The sequence below is a fragment of the Theropithecus gelada genome, chromosome 17, assembly GCF_003255815.1.
Source record: "Theropithecus gelada isolate Dixy chromosome 17, Tgel_1.0, whole genome shotgun sequence".
Lineage (NCBI taxonomy): Eukaryota > Metazoa > Chordata > Mammalia > Primates > Cercopithecidae > Theropithecus > Theropithecus gelada.
This window is the reverse complement of record NC_037685.1, coordinates 40,037,575-40,043,294: the sequence shown is the minus strand read 5'-3', so window position 1 is coordinate 40,043,294 and position 5,720 is coordinate 40,037,575. Positions and strand designations below refer to the sequence as shown.

General features: G+C 40.6%; 1 long non-coding RNA gene across 1 annotated transcript; it reads left to right on the top strand.

The window, feature by feature from the left end:
- The first annotated feature begins 266 nt into the window (after positions 1–266).
- LOC112610599 lies at positions 267–5,145 on the top strand. The gene is made up of 3 exons (XR_003116439.1): positions 267–445; positions 3,505–3,635; positions 5,056–5,145. It is a non-coding gene; the product is annotated as an uncharacterized LOC112610599 (long non-coding RNA).
- The last annotated feature ends 575 nt before the right edge of the window (positions 5,146–5,720 follow it).

Below are 5,720 nucleotides of genomic sequence, written 5' to 3'. Positions count from 1 at the left end.
GGTGAAATACTTTCTTCCTTTGGATTTCTATAGTGATGTCACCCTCTCCTAACTGTGCTCCTGCCCCCAGCTACTCATTGGCTCTACGTCTCAAATCCTCATTTACATAGCCTATAAGTGTTGGGGTGCCTTAATGCTTGATGCTAGGCCCTCTACTCTTCTCAGTAACCTTTCTCCGAGGCATCTCAATCAGATCTGTGGCCTCGACTGCTTAATATAACAGAGGCATGTAATGAGTGCTGCAGGAGTGTTCAGTCGAGTACTTGACTATGGCATGTGAAAAGTAGCTTGATTTGGGGTCACTGTTATTCAGTGGAAAATGTAACCTTGGGACAGATAATGCAGCCCACATTTGAACTCTGAAAGACCATTCACTGGATTGAAAGAACGATAGGTACCAATAATTGCTGTTTATCCTTCATCAAAATTACCATTATTCTACAAGGTAAGTGCTTGTCTATACATTACAAGCCCTGTATGTATTGCCTATGCATTCACTATGTATTAGCATTTCCTACATTCTATCCATTCCCTTTATTCAAAATATTCACGCCTACCTTTTACTCAGCAGTCCACCGAGCTTTCCCATCCTCAGTAGCGTTTATTGATTGCCTTCAGGATCTATAGTAATGTTTAAAGCACTATAATCCATCTCTATCCTCAAAGATCTTGATGGAGTATTACAATAACCCTATTACTTATTGTTGTCAGCTTTTCCATCAGCATCAATTAGAAAGGCATGAAGGGACCATATGTTGATCAATTACTTTATCAAGGGAACAAGTATGGAAGAATCACTTGCAAATGATCAACAATCATTAATGCATGCAACTAAAAGGAGTATGTTTTATTTTTATTTTATTAATTTTTTTTTTTTTTCTGAGGCAGAGTCTCACTCTGTTGCCCAGGATGGAGTATAGTGGCACGATCTCGGCTCACTTCAACCTCTGCCTCCTGGGTTCAAGTGATTCTCCTGTCTCAGCCTCCCAAGTAGCTGGGATTACAGCCGTACACCACAATGTCCAGCTAATTTCTTTATTTGTAGAGACGGGGTTTTGCCATGTTGGCCAGGCTGGTCTCGAACTCCTGACCTCAGGTGATCCACCTGCCCCGGCCTCCCAAATTGCTGGGATTACAAGTGTGAGCCACTGCACCTGGCCTGTTTTACTTTTTAAAAAATCCGCAATATAGCCAACTCTCTTGTATACACAAAAACAGTGATCTGCGGTGCATCTCATGGCAACCATGCTGTTCAGCCTACTGATATCCTTTAATGAATTGTCTGCTTTGTTGACATCTGCACTCTGCAATTCCAGAATTGATCATACATTTCCCTCATAAGCCCGCCTCCTCATTTCCATTAATTTTACATACTGTCTGCAGAGATAATCCGCTGTAAAGGAGGTAACACTCACCTCGGAATCAGAAGTCCTGGGTCCAAGGTCTGACCTGTAATTCACTGGGTCATGCAAAAATCTCATTTTCTTCATCGCTATATCTGCCTGAATAACCCTACTGTCTCTGCACACCTCTCAAAATAGGCAGGTGGTAAGAGTTATTACTTATTAGAAGAAGCTTTAGAAATCCAGATATTTCACCATCGTCCTTGATCAATGGAAGGTTTAAGAGAGACACAGTCATCTATTCTCAGTAGCATGGACTGCAGGGAACTGCCTCACCGAAGACCCTGTTGATTTATTACATTAATTTATTCCAGTTTGTGTGCGGAATATTAGACATGCCTAGCTTCAGGTCTCAACCTGAAGCCATGTTTCATCCAACTAGATCTTCAGAATTATCCTATGAGATAAGCAGGGCAGGTGGTACTGTTTTGATTTTGCAAATGAGGAGAGGTTCAAAGTTTAGCAAACTGAACAAGATCACACAGCTAGAAAACGGACAAACCAGGGCTTCATATTTCAAGCTTTCTAATCCCTAGTTCTTCCCCTTCCAATACTTCTAGCCAGAAGGGAGAAAGCAGTTCTTAAGTCCCTTTTCAGTGCAAAGAATGACAATTTAATAACCCGAGAGAGTTAATGCACCTTCCAAAAGATTCATTTCTCCCGTGTTCACAAAGAGTCAGGCAGAAATTGATTTAGAACAATCAGGAGAAGACTCAGTAAGCTTCATCTACACAATAAAAATAATACACTTAGCATTCTCATGTAACTTCACATTTTGTAGTTATTGACAATAAACAATTAAAAATTTATCTCATAACCAGGTGGCTAGTATAGTTATTTTACAACACAAAACACTTAGACAGGCTTCCTTTTTATTGGGTAGAGATGATTTAAAAATCAATTTAACAATGCCACTTTAAATGTACCGAGTTTCAAGCCTCGTGGTGGTGGGATACATCCTGGAAATTTTGGGCATTTAATTTACAATAAGCCTCAATAAATTGCCCTCATGAGATGTCTCTCATGACCAGAGGTCATACATACAGGCTGAAGCTTAGTTGTAAACAGACTTCACCGTACATTCTAGCCATTTCCAGCTTGAGACACAGGAAACTCCTCTTGTCATAACCAAATGCTGACAAGTCCCTTTGACTTAGAAAGTGACATACAGTGAAATGGACCCCAGTTTAAATTCTTCTCAAGTTTGCAGGGAGAGAAAGCAGTTCCAAAGCAGCCCATTAGAGGTATTTGTCTGCATGCATAAGACATTAGGCAGCCTGACATGACTCGATGTTTGCAAAGGGAAGGATGGGTTTGAGGCAACAGGATTTTGTATGTGCAAAGTGGTACAGGCCAAAAGAGCCACACATGTAACTGCTTTACATACAGCTTGCCAGGTCTTTGCTTGGCTGCAACTAGCTGATTTTTTATGAATGTTAAGTTCATGGGCAAATGAATAGATGATCCAAACCTACCTTTTTAATTACAAAATGCTTTTTCCTCCCCCACAATCAGAATTCTGCTCATTTCAGCACTGAAAAAAAAATGTAATCATCGTAATTCCTAGTAGCTTGCTTCTGTTTCCGCTTCAATAGATGCCCCGTAGATGGGAAGTCACATAACAGCTCCATGTCCTATCAAGTTGCTTCCACCCGAAAACAGCTGCAATGCTTATCTAATTAAACCCCAGCACCAAACTGTGAGCTTCTGCATCAATCATTAATATTGTATTTTGGATCATTTTAAATTCTGACTGGGGTAGGTGGCTCCCCATGCACTGGTCTCTGAAGGAGATTTTTCAAATAATCTTTAAGTGGCATTGAAAAAATAAAACAAGCTGCCTGCTGTTTGAGGAAAGCTCTGCCATCCTGCTGCACCCTGATTAGCTGTTAACACTAATTGAGAGATGAATATTGCTTATTCCAAAAATGCTAAAGATGGGATTTTTTAATTATGAAAAGGAAAACGCAGTTCTCCTCACCTCAAAAATGTGTCTGTGGCTCCTTGCCCAAATTCTAAACAGCGCCAAAAGAATGGTGGTTTCTGGGTCTCTGGTCTACAGTTTGCAGAGTGATTATCCCGAATCACTTCTTTTCTCTAGGTGGCCCTCCAGAGTTAGTGAACCGTGACCTCCACGTGGGATTTGCACATGCGAGCCCTGCATCTGGAATGCAGAAACACTCTTCACAGAACTCTGATGGTCCAGAAATATTCATGGAAATCTCTGTCCTGGTAAGGCACATGTTTATGTACTTAGTCTTAAGCTCATAAACCGAGAAGAACAGTTTCCTACATCCCTCTTCTAATGACTAAAGCCAACCACCTGAGCCAAATGGGACAATTTAGAAAAAGAGAGACTGGCGAAAACCAAATGAATCTCTGCTTCCTTCTAGCATTCTAGGAAAAATACCAAGCGGCTGTGCCAACGTGCACTGCTTGTCTTTGTTAGGAAAATACACTCAAAATCAGGGGAATCAGTCAGTCCCAGGTTCAGGAAAGATGTATGCAAGAGGGACTCCCTGATGAGGAAAAATCGACTACAAAAACACAGCATGCACCCAGCTCAGCATCAACACAGCTTAAAAATCACAAGGAACTAGGAAGAAGTGTAGAATCCCGAGGTTCTCATTCTTGTTCCCACAAGCCGGGATTGGCTGAGACTTAGCCAGGATACCACCTGGCAATACAGCCACATCAGCTAAAGAGATGAGGAACCTGAGAGGAAACAAATGTGAGGAAGAGGATGATTCAAGAGGACCAGAAAAACAAGGAAAGGACAGAGGTCCTAGGATATTCACTGCAGGGAAGACAGGCTGAAAGATTTAGGAACCAGTTGAAAGTCAACATGCTGGAGCCTCGCGAAGGGTGGAGTCAGGGATCTCTCCTGCTATTATTGTATCAGCAGCCTCACAGCTACCCTCAAACCTGAAATTTGTGATAGATTTATACACAGTTGATAGAGTCCTGCCCATGCTACTTTCCTACTATCTCTGTGTTTCCTAGAACCAAGGCACACCCCTCCTCGTGGCTCTCCCACCGCCATCACATTCTAAGCATATGTCCAGTCCTAGGGAGCTATAAGACCTTGAGTGTATTGGTGAAACTCTCCAAGTCTCATTTTCCTCATCTGTAAAATGAAAATAGTGGAATATATTTATTCTACTAAAAAACTGACATTTTTAGTACTTCCTACATATCAAGTTAAATGTGTAAATGTGGGGGTTTTTTTGTTTTGTTTTCTTGTTTTGTTTTTTGTGGGTTTTTTTTTTTTGTTTTTTTGTTTTGTTTTGTTTTGTTTGAGACAGAGTCTCACTCTCTCACCCAGGCTGGAGTGCAGTGGCGCAATCTCGGTTCACTTCAACCTCCATCTCCTGGGTTTGAACAATTCTCCTGCCTCAACCTCCCAAGTAGCTGAGATTACAGGCACACACTACCACACCTGGCTAATTTTTGTATTTTACTAGAGATGAGGTTTCACCATGTTGGCCAGGCTGATCTTGAACTCCTGACCTCAGGTGATTCACCCGCCTCAGTTTCCCAAAGTGCTGGGATTACAGGCATGAGCCACTGCGCCCAGTCAAATGTGTTTTGATATATTAGTATTATTCTTGTCCTACAGCACAATGTGGAAAATGTTATTTCCATTACGCAGATGAGAAAATGCAGGCCACAAAACTTTCCCAACGCTCCCAAAGTCATCCAGCAAGAAGTACCAGAATCAAAATCTTCTTATCCTTGCCAAAAAAAAAGAAAGAAAGAAAACATAAATAAAAGTGGAACAATAAGAATAATAAAAAAGAGTGAGGGAGACAGAGAGAATCTGGAGGTACTATAAGAAGAAGAAACCTAAATCTAATTTATCTCACTTTGAATAAAGGACAATTTGTAAAATTTAGCAGTATAAAGACTGTAATATGCTTGAAATTTAATAGACTTGGGAGATGTAATAAGAACAGCCTTTTTTGCAAGTGTTTATTTTCTAATAAACAGGAATCAGAAAATTTGCCTCTGGGCAGTTTTTCCCCACAACTAGTAATTGAAAATGTGAAGTTAGCAAACAATTCCTTTACAACAAACATTGCTCTTTTATTCAATTGTTCATGAAAGAGAAACATCTATTGATTCCCATCTATGTGCCAGGCATTGTGCACTCCATTTGCCAGGCATGCAGTTTAGAGCCAGACAGTCTGGTATCTGAGCTTTAAAGGCCAAGAATCAAGTGTTTATGTCTGGCATGTTGTAATTAATTAAACCATTTTTATGCAATAATTGCAGGGTCTCAGAATACAATGCATTTGGTGACAAACTCACTGGATT